An 18,603-nucleotide genomic window follows, 5' to 3' on the forward strand; every position below is an offset into this window, starting at 1 on the left:
CAAGAAATAATTACAAGACTCTAGTTCACCTTATTTTGTTTTGGGGCATGATAGTCTCCTAACTATTTTCTTTGAGTATGCAGAGATATACAGAACATACCTATATGACATGTTTTAAAGCAAGAGTAACTGAAAAGCATCATGAGAGATGCTACCACATTTTTCAATTGCAGTTTCTATAACATTTTTATTTCAGTGTTTGTCAAGAGCATCAAAGAGGATGAATTCTCATCCACAGGTCAAACGACATCAACAAGGATGCAGCACAATGTGGAACCTTTTCTTAGCAGCAAACTGAGACATAGTCCAAAGAGGAGTACCAAAATCTTAGGACGCGAGCTGAGAAACGACTTCCACCACAATCAAACTGCACCCCTATCAGAGGGCATGTTGATTTTCCTTTAGTTTACCTGATTTTAGTTTCGCATCTGGAAATTTTTTATGTTTCACGGAAGCAACTTTCCAATCTCAGTGACAATGCACCAAGAGCTTTGAAAATTATATATGAGCAAGTTCTTACTTATGGATGTGAAGAGATCCGCATTCGTGACTAAGAGGTTGCAAGTCTCTTTTCACACTTGATTTGTTTGTCACTCTTCCCCAACCGAAGGATATTTGGCATAAAGTATTTCCTTCTCAACCGATCGAGTTGAACTATAAACAGCCTGATTCCTAAGGTTTAAGATATGTATGTGGTTTAATATTGAAAACTCTGTTGTACTCTAATATTTTGCATTAAATCTTATTCCCGAGCATCCTGATATCTTCATGATTCGGTATCAGGTTAAATTTTAAATTCTTTCATAATCGTGCATTAAATCAAGCTTATCGAACTACAAGTTGCCTGAATTCTCATATAGCCTGAGACATGTAGGAAACCCACTTTTGGGGTTCGGCCATAATTCTTTAAGTCCGTACCAAGTCCTTTTTACAAAAGATGAAGATGTGGTCGGTCAAAATTGGATCAGTCAGTTTCATTTGCCTCGAATTCCTTTAATCAATCTAAGTCAAACGAGGGACAACTGTTGACACCCAATTTTGGCCCTCCACAATACAAATTAATCATCGAGATTCTTAAATTCCCAACAATTTCAAATAATTAACTTTATAAAACTCACTATATTTTTTCAAGTCATTTTAAATAATTTTTTCATTTTATAATTCTAAAGATAATTTATATATTCTAATAATTTTTATAAATTCTGATAATCATCTCAAAAAAAATTATTTTGTTTAAATATTTTACTAATTGGTTTAGTTATATAATAGTTTATATTTTTGGATTAATCATTTTATAATTAAGTCGATTATTTTATTTCGTTAAGATTAAGACGCTCATTAGTTAATTTATATTAATTCATCTTATCTAGTCAATAACTTAAACTCATTTGGACAAACCACTTTTGGGTCTTTCATTTTGCAATTTTCAGCAGCCCATTCCACTATTTACAGCCCACCTAATTTCCCATTCTTATTCCAATTCCCATCTCTACCCCAGGCCACTTTCAATTCCAAATAACCAATACAATCAACAGCAATAACAAATACCAAAACAGTACCCGTCTTCTTCTCTAGTGATACCAAATGAGAACCCGACCCCAGAACTTGCACGTTCTTCTCCTCCTCCAACTGTTCAACGCGAAGAAACTCAGAAAATCACGAACCAGCAGCCCGAACCAGGCTCTGCGCCCCTCTCCTCTTGGCCTTATCTGCTCGTACTAGAATCGTGAGGTGTCTCCATCTCCACATCTCACTCGTCCTTACTTGAGAATCAAGCGTCTCCTATCATTTTTCCGTTTAGATTTGTACTCACTAGTATGCGTACCCGAGCTGTTATTTTAGAATTTAACATTTTTAAAAATTTAGAAATAAGTTATACAAATTATGATTGAGTAACAAAAGTGCAAGTATAATCATATACAATATTTTAATATTGTTGTTAACAAAATCTTTATCTTATTTTATTTGCAATGAGGATATGTTTTTTAAAAAACAGTAAACATCATTCTAACAATTTCTTCTTCTTCTGGCATAATGAAGAATGTGTTAAATTGATATTTGTGCTAAATAATTAAATTTAAAATTTATATATCAATCTAAAACCTAATATAATAAAATATTGACATTACTTTTAGGTAAAATCTAAATTTAAGTATAATTTACAAAAGTATGTTGAACCTCTTTAGCACACTCCTCTCTCATTCAATTTTGCAAAAGAAGACGATTTTTATATAATTAATATAATTGTATAAAATAAATATGTACAAAATAATGAATTTCAGCGAACAATTTAAAAATATACTATAAACAAATTAATTAATGTATACCACATAGAATAAGTTATCAGATTAATATACCACATAAAAAAAAAATGTTTTTAGTGCAAAGAAAAAACTCAAAGATGAAAAAAGTAGATCATCTTTTATTTCTTTAGGTTACTCTAAGTCACTTCTTTTATTTTATGAATATTTAGGTTTTACCATTTTAAGTTTAAACTAGAAAACGATTGCATTTTTTTTTTTTAAAAAAAAGACTTTTATTTTTAAAATACAAATCTTCTGAAGGTTTGTCCTAGAAATGTCAATTGTCTATTGATTATTTATTAGTAATTTTGTTGGTTTGAAGTTTTTTCATATAAAAAGTTGAAATCAATTAACAATTATTTAAAATCTAAATAGAATATGACGTAGACAAATTAAATGTAGAAATATTATTTTATCTCAGGTATATTTTGTGGAAATATAGACGTGTGTATTGTAAAGGAAACTGAAAAGATTTTTTGTGATTTTTGAACTGTAAAATATTCTCTATTTAAATACTTATTGATTATTTCAAATTTATTTTTAATTAGTCGTTATTAAAATCGTGCATTTATCTTAATTTTGCCATCTATTTATGTATACTTTTGAATAAAACTTTATATACACGAACTTCTAAATTAATTTTCGTTATATGTAGAAAATTTAAATTAATATATAACATGCCCATTATAACATATTGCTATTTATATGTTGAATTCATGATTGAATTTAATTTTAAGGATGGATTTACCATTTTTATCTTCTAAATTTTAAGTGAATTTAATATTACTTCTATATCAATTCAGAGGGATAGATCATTTATTGTGAATTTGGCATGTAAGTAGTAATATCACCCATTTTAAAGAGTATTTAAAAAATGACAACTCACACAAATTATTGAAATAACCAATTTTTAAATATCGATGATAAATCTTAATATGCCTAAATTTATCATAAGTACAAATAAAATAAGTTACACGAAAATATGCATAATAATTTTGATTTAATGTTTCATTATATAGCTATTGATAAGTGTGCATTTTCTCCCAAGTATCTTTGGGTATCATCTTTAAATAAAAAATAAATATGAGGAGAAATTTAAGATTTTACAAATTATCAAGTTATTTGAAATTATTGAAAGTTGACTTTTCTTTTAACTCTAATTCTAAGAGACGAAAAAATTCTTCAATATGTGCCTAAATAATATTTAAACATTACTAAATATAATTCATGTATAATGTAGTCAATTCATTCAGGAAGTTGATCAAAATTTTCATAAATTCGTAGTATATACACCATATAAAACTCAGTCACAATATGTTTATTTCAATCTAATGTTGAATTTGGATTGTTTAACAAAAGAACCTCTTCATTTGTTTATAATGAACATTTTCTTCTTTCAATTTTTCTTTACAGAAATGATGCAAAGAGGTAAATTCATTGAAAAAAGAGACCATAATTTAATTTTGATACATGAAAGTGATGAAGTAAAATCAAGATTTTCGACGATGATTATATTTCAAAGATGAAATCACATTAAAAAAAGAAAGTAAATTATGTATTTTGTATTTATAGAGAGAGGAAATAAAAAATAAAAAATTAAAACTCTGAAAGTAATAATTGTTGTAAAACTAAAGCAAAATAAGATAAGTAATATAGAAAATGAAACCAATAGAAATAGGGAGATAAGAGATGAGAGCTTTTCTTATTCATCAAAGTATTCATCAAATCTTCAAGTGTATACAATATGATCCCTTATGTCTCTATTTATAATATAGTATAGAGGCATACAAAAGGTTAGTCATAAACATGACATTAACATGAATGTAATGGAAAGGTTATGAAAGTGAAAGGTTACAAGGATAATGATTATAAAGGTGGAGGTTATGATCATCTTCATAATGAGGAAAATAGTGGAGGTAATGGGTGAGTAATTTATTGGTGTAGTGGACATCCATATTATATTGTTTTATAACACTCCCCTTGAATGTCCATAGATAATATGCCTTGTTAAATCCTTATTAGGAAAAAATTTTGTGGGAAAAAATTCTAGTGAAGGAAAAAAAGTATACATATCTTTTAATACGCTTTGAGTGTTGCCTCGTTAAGAATCTTACCAGGAAAACCCAATTGGGACAAACCATGGTTAAGGAAAAGAGGACAATGCATATTTTTCTCCCCCTGATAAAAATTTCACTTGATATCTCGAAAACAATGCATTCGAATCTTGTATCACAACTTCCCAAATATTGATGTTGGCAATCTTTAGTGAATAAGTTTACAAGATTATCACTTGAATAAACCTTTGAACGTCTATCTCACCATTTTGTTGAAGATCATGTGTGAAAGACTTTTGGTGAACTATACTTTGTTCGATCTTTTTTGATTATATCCTCCCTTCAATGAGCTATATATTATTGTCGTATATAGTGGCTGAAAAATCACATATTTTCTGAATATGGTGGATCATGATTCCAACCAAACACACCCCAACTTACTTCATAGATCAGTATTATTTCTGCATGATTTGAAGAAGTGGTTACCAATGTTTGTTGAATGTCAAAATATTGTTGTGCCTCTATATGTAGGCAAATAGCTCTTTTGCGATCGAGCTTTGTGTAGATCAAATAAATATTCTGCATCTACATAATCAAATCATATTTGACTCATGAGAGATTAATCAATTTTATTGAAGCTCATCTTTTATTTTCATAGAAAATCAGACATCTTCTAGAATTTGCATAACCATCAATATGTAAGTGCACCAATTGCACCAATACATAACATATCATTTTCATGAGTTTGAAAAGATTCATTCTCTGTGTTAAGCAATCTCAAAATCATTGTCCACTCAATGAAATTGTTTTAAGACCTTTTAAATCCTTCAAGGATTTTCGTATAACCTTCATCGTCTAGTTAGACGTAATAATCAATCATTATGCATATTCAATTATTTCATCTATTGCTAAACTGAAACAAGTCTTATTGCATCCATCACTAGAGAATATATCTCCATTTAATAATATCAGGATTTTGCGAAAACTCTCTATGCCCCAAGGCACAAACCGTACTTCATATCTTACGATTATACTTTCACACAATGATTCATTTGTAGTCCACTGACATATATTTTAATCTATGAACTATACTTTCAAGAACATCGCTTTTCTAAGTGAAACAAAATATACTTGAATATTACATTTTATTTGGCTAATCATTTATCTGTCCACACTATATGACAGATTCAAATTTAAAATTTATGTAACCATTTATAGCATTGACTGCTACTTCATATCAAATATACCATCGATGGTCATTTTGATATCGAATCCAATACGCCATAACTTATCGAGATCTCTTCATTTTTCATCATTTTTAGGTACCCGAACCTTCGCCAAGATTTTATGAAGTGTTATGTCATAGTGCTCTTTCAAAGCACGTACCTCATTATCAATGACCATTTTGATAATTTGCTGCTCTCCTTCCTTAAGAAGTTTTACATTTGGAATCAATTGGTCTATCACTCTTTTGGCGTACCATAGACTCTGTCCTTCAAGGGTTATTTATTGGAGCATTTGCAGCTTTATTAAAATATTGGGTCAGCAAATACATCTGACAAATTACTTACAACATTTTGCAAATGAATTATCTCTTGAATTTCAAGTTCACATTTTTTTAACGAGGATCTAGATAATTCACGCCACATATAATTTTCAGCTGCTACATATATCTCCCATAATGTTAGTAATCTAACATTCACCCTCAATCTCAATTGGGAATCTATCTTTGTGCGTGGTGGAGTAATAAAATCATATGTGTTCCCAACACAATTTTTAGATGGAAATTATTTGTTTCCTGAAAAACAATTGTGTTGGGAGAACCTTGCTGGCTTGATGCATACATGTTAAATAAATTCATCTCATACCACCAAATGTTACTTGAGAGATTTTTTCTCATAATCAATGATCTAGCTATAATTGGAGGCAACAATTTCTGCTAAACCAACCAACATTATCAGCATGACTTTAAAGTTTGAAATTGTGCTCTTTATAATTTAATAATTCGAACAAATAACCTTACAAAAATTAATTTATAAGTTGATACAAATGCACATGTTATCATACCATAGATGCATCTATCAAATCACAATAGTGAACGGTCAACATGGCAGGTGAACGGACCCATATTCACCTTTTTATATGTTCCAAATAATTTCAGGGGATAAAAGCTCACCCTTAGTTGGTACAATGATTATTTTATCACGAGAACAAACTACAAAAGATAATTCATGAAGAATCTTTTATTTCTTCAACATATAGCCACGTGAATTCTCAATTTCTTTTGCATCACATTTGAATCGGAATGACCAACCGATTATGCCAACTGATATTTATTCAAGTAAACTTCTAGTTTACTTTTGCAGGTGATTCCATCACCATGCCCATATTTGTATACAACAAACAACGAAAAAAATTGGATAATCTTATACATAAATATATATTATCCACTTTGATTGTAGTGATTTGAAGATATTAAATCTTCCCATAATTTATAGTTTCAATATAATATTTATTTTACATTCTTCTGAAACTTAAAAAGTTTTTTTTGAGACTCACTACAACTCCAATATTATGAACAAATCATGTTAGAATGAACAAATCAATTAATTAGAACCACATGTTAGAATCATATAATAATCCCAAATTAAAATAAATTCAAACATTTTAATTGTCCCACTCAAGATTGTTATGAAGATCATTATATTTACTAATCATTCTAGAATAACTACAAAACAAGCTTTGTTAGTACAAATAATATATAGGATATGAAGTATACCATGAAACCAAAAAAATTACTAGGATAATTCGTAAAAATCACCTACCATTTATTCTTGACGGAGAATGAGCAACTCGTGATGATAACGTGTTGTAAAACTAAAGCAAAATATAAAGGAAATGAAAGCAATAGAAATAGAGAAATAAGAGATGAGAGCTTTGCTTATTCATCAAAGTATTCATCAAATCTTCAAGTGTATACAATATGAACCCTTATGCCTCTATTTATAATATAGCATAGAGGCATACAAAAGGTTAGTCATAAACATGACATTAACATGAATAGAATAGGGAGGTTATGAAAGTAGAAGGTTACAAGAATAATGGTTATAAAGGTGGAGGTTATGGAGGTTCATAATGAGAAAAATAGTGAAGATAATAGGTGGACATCCATATTATATTGTTTTATAACAATAATCTGTTTTAAATTCAAAAACATCAACTGTATAAGATAGGTAAAGTCAAAACTTTAATACCACAAAAAATTGATTTATAATAAGTTTAAGAATATATTAAGCGTAAGACAATCATTAGATTTTTAATTTCAACTTTTAATAATAAATATATAAATGTTAATGGCTAAATAATTTGAGTTCCTAATAAAAAGCACCAGTTAATTTGGTTTTTTTCTTTTATTTTGGCAGCCACGTTGCCTATTCTTTTTCCCTTTTAAACTGATTTTCCTTAATTTTCTTAATATTTAACTATTAGAAGAGGCTTGTTTCAACATGCTTGCTTCATTGCGTTTAAGGTTAATTTTGTCTTTTCAATTCTCAATTATGAATACGTGTCCTCTTCTCGTGTCATCATTTTTTTCTTCTCATTGCCCTACGTGTCTTCCTCCTATGTTATCAATGTACTTCATAATACTCTGCTCTTATCTTCTTCATTTGAGTTTATGCTCCACTGTCTGTGCACACCAAAGTTCACTTCTTTTTCTTCAGCATTCTTCAGGTATGGGTTCTTTCATGTTTCAATTTAGTGTTCTTTTTTGTGCCATCTTTCTTTTCATCAAAGTCGAAGTCCCAAATTTGATATGAGTGTGTGATGTTTGCTTATTTTTTCCATTTAGGTTTGTCATTGATGTTGGATTATCCTTGTGTTTTGGAAGTTTGAATAATTTTAATAGTTGTGTCTTCAATTTTTATTGGGTGATTATGTTTTCCGTGTTTTGTTTTAGATTGTCGAAAATCTGTTCAGATTCAAATTTTTGTTGTGTTTTTTCGCATGTAGTAATTAATTTGGTCTTTTTTAGTCAGATTTAACTTTATGGGTTTCTTTATTTTAGCTCGGGTTTATTTATCAGTGTTCTTTTGATCTTCCTCCATTCATAGGCTCTTGTGGGTTTAGCTTGGAGTTTAAGAATTTTCAATTACTTCTACTCGAATTGACCTACTGGTCTATCGGTAGATCCAGGTGACTAATCAGGAAAAATAGATAGATATGGGAGAATATATTTAGTTGCATCCTTAAATGTAAGTACTTAGTGAGAACTATAAAATTACAATTAACAAAAAGAAAAATGAACCTACAGACACAATATGATCATATGAAAGTGAATGATTTGGGATAGGAACAGAGCTAGGAGAAATAGGCGCAGACACGGAAGTGGTTACAGTTTAATGAGAAGTTGGATTGAGTATGATTTCTGCTACAACTAATATAAGGAAGAACTCTTCAGTAATTATAATCCTCTCATCTTTCATCATGTACCAGGCATAATACAAGCCTCTAAAAGTCATTGGTTTGTCGAGAGAATATGGTGAGAAGATAAGTTCATTGTGAATATATCATTGTTGAAAGGATGTTGAATTATATAGTGCTTGTATTACTTCTCTGTTTTCATTGAGTTCTGTAGATAATGATGTGATAGTATTTTAAATATCTTGTTGAGTAGAAGCGTAAGATCAAAGAATAATTATCCATTGTTAAACTAATTTTCTGTCATTCTGAGATTAACAAATTGGATTTTAGTGAACTACTTATTATTATTTATAATGTTTCAAGTTCCGTAGACGGTAAAATCTTCTAAATAAATAACAGTTACATAATCTAGGTGTTGGCACTAGAGTATGAACTCTAAATTTGTCTCCTAATGCTCTGTAACCTATTTATTTTACTTGATATATGATATTGTGAGATGCAAATATATATGTTAATGATAAATGAGAGCTTAGTGAAATGGGAGAGCTTCCAATCTTTTATGTTTCTTTTGATGCACCAATATAATACAAACTTGTATAAGAGATACAGTGGAGGTGTTCTTAAATAATTGTTGTTCTCGTAGAATATTTGTTTTGAACTGAATTTCACTTGCTTTTTTGAGGTATCCTATTATTTCTAAGTCAGCTTTCAAGAATATGGTGCGGGGGTGACTATAATTGTAGGTAGGGTTCAATTTTGTTGCATGATGCTAATATTTTTCTATAGTTATGTCAATAAGACTAAAGGACTTGTCCGTTTCAATATAAATAATCCGCTTTCACAAATTATATATGATATTTACTCTGTAATTTGTACATAAGGATAAGAAAAAAATTCTTTGAGTTTAATTTGTCAAAGTAGTCGATTCATAACCATCATGGACATAAGCTAAAACATCCTTATTGTCTCTTGAGATTGTAAAAGAATCATACGCTTTACCATATTTGCTCTTCTTGTACTCAAACACAAGGGAAGATTGGTTAAATGGTGTGAGTTTCACAAATCCCCAGTCATAATGTTTGAACGCACTCCATCTAGTGTTAAGAGTGGTGAACATATAAATATTTAAATACATGCATATTTTCTATTTAGATTTTGGACTCACCAATGTGTGGAAGTGTAATGGAGTCTACTTTCCCTTTAGAAGCTTTATAGTATCTATGTTTTCCTTGTCTATTTAGTTATTGAGAAGCAAAAAGTTCCATCTCTTTCTTTCTTTTTAGTATTAGGACGCCAATCCATAGATCCTGAACTTCACTATGCAGCATTGATTTAGTATTTCAAGGCTTCTCTCCCTTGCTACTTTTCTTATAAATTTGTGCTTGAAATAATATAATATCGAACACACAACAACAATTACCAAATGCTAGAGAAAGTACTCAGAAACTTCTGCGGGAGTGAGAGTCCATGTTAGATTGAAAGCAAATGTTTATGTTGAATTAGATAAAACCACTTCAGCTTCATTTGTATTTGTTCATTAAGGAATTGGACGAAATTAAACTTCTCATATAACCTGTATCTGAGGGAAATTTGATTTACTTTCATGAGATTTCTTGTGTAACAATCAAGGTCCTTAATGGTATAACAAAGGGCATTAATCATTAATTATTACAAAAATTATATAGAGCTTTTGCTTTCTCGAAACAATATGATTTCTCCACCTTGTTTAATAATGTACATTTAAGTTACTTTATGTGCAGATGCCAATGAAATCTCATTAGGAAACTGTACTAACATTTAGATACCAAAAAAACTTACCAAGCCAAGATATATTGCAACACTTTGAATTTTATCAATAACTAACTAACAGGGGATTCTTTGACTATTAAATAAAAAACGAGTATAAGACATATTTGTATTCGTGTATTATTGTTAGATGACTCTCTAAAGCTGCACATTTTAGATAATCCTAATCGTTTGGATAAAAATGTGAAAGTAATTTTAATCTTATAGAGAAAGATGTCAAAATTTGAAACATAGTCTTAAAGACTACTGTTTTGCCTTGGATCGCAGTGGGCTGTTATGATTCTGCAGACAACACGAGTTCAATCTGCTACTCTTGTAGATGAGTCTTATAGTTTTTACATCGGTACTACTTTCTCTTTACTCATCTCTTTTAAAATTTCTTAAATATGTTGCCTCTTGTTTGTCTAAGTTTTGACTTGACATGGATTTTTAAATCTTGTGATCATAAACTAAAAATGTGTATAATATACCTACATGTCCTATGAATCTTATTGCATGAAATATGTCACGTAGAATGTTAGGCGTAAAAGTTGCTAATATAAAGGCGTAAAAGTTGCTAATATAAAAAGCGACGTGACTGAAAGCGCCTCAAAAAGCAAGAAATAACAAGTAACACCTTCCTTTGAGCACAAGTTCTATGGATTTTGTCCAGTAAACATCTAGAATTCAGTAGAATATTATTGTTGGCGTCTTTTGTTTTTATTTCCAGAAAAGCTTAGAATTATACCCTTATAATCTCTACGTTTGTAGGCAACTCTTCACTATACTACTTACTGCATATTTGAGTTTTACACCACTGGTGCATTTTCGCTATGTTTTGTAAAATATGAGTCTATGCAACTATAATGATCGTGTAAATGTGTTGGACACCTTCCTCTTCTCCTCTTCTATAGAAAAATTGTTCATATTTTACTACATTGGTTTACACCTGAATAGACTTCTTAGAAAGAGTGAAGTTATAAACAATTAGGTTCTTCTATATCGACCACATCATTTTGGAATGTCTTGGAATCTTAGCAAGTATCTACTGTTGGAAAAGCTAAATGAAAGAGATATACAAAGATGGTGTTGCTTAAAAATGCTACCTGCAGCTTGGTTATTGATAACTGGGATCAATGAATTCTTTTAGCTTACATATAATTTGCAGAAAAAAGTTAAATGTCTCCAACCCATGGCCACATTTTATAGCTTCCCCATAACTATTTTTTTCATTAAATTAACAATCTCTCCCCTTTGTAGGTTGCATGGTGAGAAAAAAATCTTGTTCCCATATTTTGTACTATTACATTTTCTTAACTAGTGTTGTATTTGATATTCATAATGTTTCATATGCTAAACTCTACTACCTTATTATACCAGAAAATAGTACGATGAATCTTTCCAATCGGGTGAAAAAATGATTCCTCAAAGTTACAGATCAAGATGAAACATAGAGAAGGCTTGACCAATTACCTAGGGGATGTGGAGAGGTAACATAAAGAAGAGAGATTGGCCAGTGTGTGCAACTACTCCAAAAGTATAAGAGACATAAATGCTTCCCTTCGGCAGATGAAAATATTGTTATGCAAATATGCATTTTGCAAAGTCAGAATTCAATTGATTATTCTATAAAAGTAAAGTTCATCACCTACTGAGCTAATTTGTTTTTACATTATTTAATTTCTTTTGGAGTTGAGAGTGAATTTAAAATCTTTATACTAAATTCTATCGTATCTCTAATTGTACGTGGCAATTCATAAATATAAGATACAACATAATTATTAGCGATTATATCTTTATTAACATATTTAATTAGTTTCTATGAAATTCATTAACATCTTCACCTTTTGTTTTGATATTTCTGGAAAAAAACAAATATAATACACAAAAATTGGGCTCGTGAATATATAAATATTGAGCCCGTGCTTGTACAGGCAGCTCCAACCTAGTATTTATTAGAAACAGATATATAGCCACGTTAATGGTACATACAATTTGCCGAGAAAATTTTGGAAAATGTGAAAACTAAAATATGTTACATATTTTTTGAAGTAATTAAATATATGTCTATCAATAAATATAAGTATTCTGATTAGGACAACAATAAATGTCCCAAGAATTTGAACATTAGCCACATTATTAATTATTTTTATTTTAAAAAGTAAAATAATATAAAAAGTTATAATAACTGTGGTAACTTTTTATATTAAAGAGAACTTTTATAAGATATATAGATTTTTTAAATTAAAACCAATAATTTAAAAAATATAAATGAGAAGGGTCATTGTCCTATTTTAGTTTGTTAGGTTTGCATATATTCTACGCACCTGATACTCTGTATAGCAACGGGGAAGCAAAGTCATAATCCTCTCATATGTATATTTTAAAAATGGCAAAGGGTTAAAAATTTCTAATAATTATTAGGGGAAAAAATGCTCTTCGTTGTAGTTTGGTTCAAAATTGCTCTTACAGTTAACATTTTGGTCTAAAAATATCCTTATTGTTATTTAATGAATCAAAAATATTCATTTTCCAAATAAATACTTATTTTTATTTTTATCACATTCTTTTGTAATAATATTTTTAATTAGGAAAGGCCTACTTCAATTCAGAAAAAAATAAAAAATAAAAATATTTCCTTTTTTGTATAATTATTTTTATTGTTGTATAAATACAATTAATGATGGATATATTATGATATTTTATACATGACATATACTATACGTCGAAAATGGTACATGAAATTATTCTATTTAAATGATAAAATGAGATTAAGAAAAAGAAAAAATATTTCCTACACTTTTATTTGTAAAAGTGATTTTAAAAGGAAAAAAACAAGAACATCGTACTATAATAATATTATAAATTAGGAAGAATATGTGTTTAAAAATGTAAAAAATAATAACATATTTCTTCAGAAAATGACATTTTTGAATAATTTAGTAACTATAAAAGTATTTTTGGACCAAAATATTAACTACAAGGATATTTTAAAACCAAAATATTGACAATAAATATATTTTTTGACCAAATTACAAACGAAGAATATTTTTATTCCTTTCAAATTTTTGATCCTTTCCCTTTTTAAGATAATAATATTTAAGGCAGGAGTTAATGACAAAGCCCTGTAACGACATGCTAGTACGAAGTGTGGGATTGACTTTAATTACAAAAGACTTATAAATTTTCCTATGTCCAAACTGTTGAATCCCTTTTACCAACAAAATTTTATGATATAACATAAAATTCTAAAGGTTTATACTTTAAAATGTACATGTACTTATCCATTTTTCTTGGTAATATTACTAATTTAAAATCAATATATATATATATATATATATATATATATATAAATATGAGGATCATAGAGGAGCTGATGTGGCACCTCTCTATTGCCTCTTTTCTCCTTTTTATTTTTTTTTCATTTCTTTTCATTAAAGAATTTGTTTATTAAATAAAAAAATCATTTCATTCATATTTATTATTCTAATTTTACCTAATAAGTTACAACAAAACCTCCATCTATTTACATTCCCTATTTAAATAATGTCTCTTCAACTTATTTTTAAATATTCTTATGATTTACACAAACTATAAATAACAACTATCTTCTATGTTCAATGATCATTCTCATTCTTTCTTTTTATTAGTATAGTTTTTTTCTCTTTTACATTTTTTTTCTTCATCTTTTTCATGAGTCATGTACTTAATAAGTTCGCCATATGATCTTCATATTGATAAAAATCATAGATATTCTTCAAGATTCATCAAATTGATGTTTGCATTAATTTGGTACAAGTTTATGAAAATGAAAAAGGAATCATCATTATTTCAAAATTTCATCAGATGGTCATATTAGTAAAAAAGTTTGAATGGTTTTCAAGTATTTTGAAGATTAATTCATTCATGTATTGTTTTGATTATATTTTTTTATTAGATATATAATTTCATTTTATTCAACAAAAATTAAATTATGAAACTTTACTGATCGACACTTTAGAAAGCTCAATTAACATTACTTTCTTCATTTTACTTTGCTTTTTTTCTTCTTCTTCTTATTATTATTATCATTATTATTATTATTATTATTATTATTATTATTATTATTATTATTATTATTATTATTATTATGTGAATGAATGAAGATGAAAAGTTATATAGTTCTATTTTTATGTAATTTTTTCGTCAAGTTCTAATTAATATTTCAATTTTTGTCACAGTTAAAAGATATAATATTGCACATGATACATTTCTTATAGCTATTGCATATTGATGTCCCTAAAAAATATATGATGTAGTTTATCATATTAAAAAATAGTCATAAACTAAACAAAAAATAAAATAATCATCTTTTAGTACTTTTAAAAAATTTAATGAATAAATAAATTAGTTAATGAAAAGACTGAAGAAAAAATTTCCCCTTAGTCACATTAATTATATTAAATAAAATAAAAATAACACTCCACACATATTTAAGATGATATATATCAAGTTATAAACTTACTTTTTAAAAATAAATTTCTTATAGCAAATTATTATCGAATTATAGCATATCAATAAAAGTATATTAATTAAAAAAATTACAAATAATTATCGAAATAATAATTAATTTGTTTAAATAATTACTTTTATTTTTTCAGTTACCTTTTTTAAACTAAACTCTTTAAATTTTTACTGATTAATTATACAGTTACCTTTTACAGTTTTAACTTTTTAAAATAAAATTATTATTAATTAAATTCACATTATATAGTTATCTTTTTAAAGACAAAAACTAAATAATAGGGATTTGATTTTAATTTACACCCTATTTTACAGTTACCCAATAATTACCCACCCCCATTCAAATTAATACACTACAATTTTTCCCCAATACACTCAATCTTCCCCCACACGCCTAAAACATCATCTCCCCAAATTCCCTTATTGTTCCCCAAATCTTCCCAATATCCCTCACATATCAGTTCATCCCCCAAATCAAACATTCATACTATGTTCGTATAGAATGTCGAAGAAAGGTAGTGAAACACCACGTAAAAGTAGAAGATTGGTCGATGAATCAAGATCTGAGGACTTTGATGCTCCTTCATTTAACATTTTGTCACAAACTCAAACACAAAAATCAACTGGAAAAGAGAAATCTAGGTCAGTGAAATCGAAGATGAAAAAGAAACAAAAACAAAGAGGCAAATGAAAGAGGGAAGAAGAGGAAAGGAAAAGAAATTCAAACATCATCTGAGTTCGAGTCAGATTTTGCTTACGAATTAATAAAGATGGAAAAAAATAAAAACAAAGAGGCAAAGGAAAGAGGGAAGAAGAGGAAAGGAAAAGAAATTCAAGCATCATCTGAATTCGAGTATGATTTTGCTGACGAATTAATAAATAAAAAATCAAAAAAAAATAAAAGGCATTGAAATTGGAAGGTCAGAGATAAGCCACAAATAAACCAAAACAAGTTGTTAAGGTCAGTAAAAAGATTTAAGTGTGTTTAATTTTGATTTTATTTGTCAATAGTATAGTACATGAAATTTGTATGATTTATATATGAGTTGAGTTTTTAGTATTTTATATTATAATTATATATGAATATTGTATGATTTCATATTGTATGATTTGTGAATATATAATTGGATTACAACAAAGTATGATTTTTGATAAATAATAATGTATTAATGTTGTATGATTTTGTGTATAAAATAATTATTATATTTCACTATAGGAATGTATGCATTAATGTATTAACTTTGTATGCCATGTGTATGAAATGCTATATTGTCTATTACAATATCTGTGTATGAATAATGTATTAGTGTTGTATGTCGTATATTTTTTACTATTATTAAAAGTATTAAAGTTGTATATTTTTTATGTTCTGATTTTGATGTATGAATTAATGTAGTGGTACTGTTTGAGTAGTAGTTTATAGTTTAAAAGTCATAAATTATTATTTTTTTAAAAAATTAAATATGTATTAATATTGTATGCATTGTGTATGAACTGATGTACAATTTTTGTATGCTTTGTATATGAATTGAATTGAATGTCCATTTAACATACCAATATATATATGATTTTATATGACATTATATAGTATGATAAATGTATTAATTTAATTTACCAATTTTATAGGAGAAGAAGATACAAATACATTTGTCTTCATGTATTAACATAAATGTGTTTGCAGATCTGTTGACCTTCCTAGGTCAAGACAAGTTTCAACAATTCTTAAAAGAAACACCGTTTGAATTTTTTTATGATTTGCATGACATAAAAATCCAATGTCAGATGTTACGACATATATTTCTTCTTGAAACTAAAAATGACAAGGATGACATGTTTGTTATGAATGTAAATGGTACAAAATTACATCTTGGGTTAAAAAAATTTGTTGCTGTAACCGGTCTAAAATGTGGACCAATTTCTGATTTTGTATCTGTACCTATCAAAATAATTCATACAAACTTCATACACATTTAATATATCATTCACTGACATATACACTATTTCAATTATACAAAAAGAATATAGTTTCTATACAAAATTAATACAAAATATATATTATAATTTCAACAAAAACATATATTGTAAGTTTAACAAAATATAGATTTTCATACACAATTAATACAAGTTTCTTATAAATTTCATACACAATTAATACAATTTTCATACTTCACCAGTACGCAGAATTACATCTTCTTACTTTTTGAATATTATCTGAGCAAGTTTTACCATTAAATACAAATTTTATATAATTTTCAGACATTATTCATACATTTGTAATACTTCACCTGTACAAAGAATTATATCTAATTATTATTTGTCTAGTTAATAAATGTACGTTTTTCTATTTTCTTCACAAATCAACTGACACGCGAATCTTCAATTTAATTACAACTCAAACACATTTATATTTACTTATCGTTTTTCAAAATGCCATACGTAACTTGATTGTTTATCCAAAAAAAGAACATACAAATTATATTTTAGATCTAACAGTAAAAAAAAAATCGAACACTTTTATACATGTACAAAATAATAAATATAATTAAAACCAACAATTCATAATTAAAACAACAAATCATAACATAAATCAATATGATGAATTTCACTTTCCACCATGTTTTATTAATATCGACACATTGTTCTCCATAAAATCAAATCAAATTGTTTTCAACGCCAAAATTTATTCAACTACTAATAAAAAATGAAAGTAAAATCTGCAAATCTCAAAAAGATTGTGAAATTTTGGAAAACAAAATGACATGTATGTTCATGTCAATTTGGTAGAGCTTTTCAAGGAATTAAATCAAAAATTAATATCACTTAAACCAATTTGAGAGAATTAAGGCAACTAACTAATCTAAAAAAATTTAAAATCCCTTAAAACGTGCTAATTTATTAACAGTAATTAACAATTATATTTAATTTATTTAATAAAAGATTCCATTTTCCATTATTAATTTGTCCGTTTTTTTAATTTATTTTTTATTTTAACAACTCTTTTTAATAATTTAAAATTAACATTATATATTTTTTTTAAAATGCTATAACTTGAGATATTAAATGTTATACAACGAAATTCAAACTCTAATGCTATAACTTGAGAATATTACTATAGAAAATGCTATATACCTAATTTACACTTATATTAAAACTAAAAAATGTAATTTATTTAACTTCTCTTAATTATTGAAAATGATATACATAAAAGAAAGTGATGTGACATTTATCTTCTCTTTATTGACCTTTTTTCTTATTTAAATTAATTAATTTTTTGTAAAAATAATTTACTTAATTAATTAAAAATAATTTTTATTAATAGAGGAACATTTACAACAAAAACTTTTCACATACTACTTTATTAGGAGTAAATAATAATCATCCATAACTCACATCTTTCTAATTTTCAATTCTAATAGATTAATTTTTCACTTTTTTTTTTTTTACCTTCTTCTGATTATAATTTCAGAATAACAATTTTAAAAAAATATTTTAAGTTATTTTTTCTTTATTATTTACTTACAACCAATATATCTATT

At 27.4% G+C, this 18,603-nt stretch overlaps 1 long non-coding RNA gene across 1 annotated transcript; it reads left to right on the forward strand.

Moving 5' to 3' along the window:
• The first annotated feature begins 7,967 nt into the window (after positions 1–7,967).
• LOC104646954 (uncharacterized) lies at positions 7,968–12,211 on the forward strand. Its single transcript, XR_741133.4, has 3 exons — positions 7,968–8,089; positions 10,853–10,928; positions 11,945–12,211. It is a non-coding gene; the product is annotated as an uncharacterized lncRNA (long non-coding RNA).
• Positions 12,212–18,603: the final 6,392 nt, after the last annotated feature.

This window comes from Solanum lycopersicum, chromosome 1, assembly GCF_036512215.1.
Source record: "Solanum lycopersicum chromosome 1, SLM_r2.1".
NCBI lineage: Eukaryota > Viridiplantae > Streptophyta > Magnoliopsida > Solanales > Solanaceae > Solanum > Solanum lycopersicum.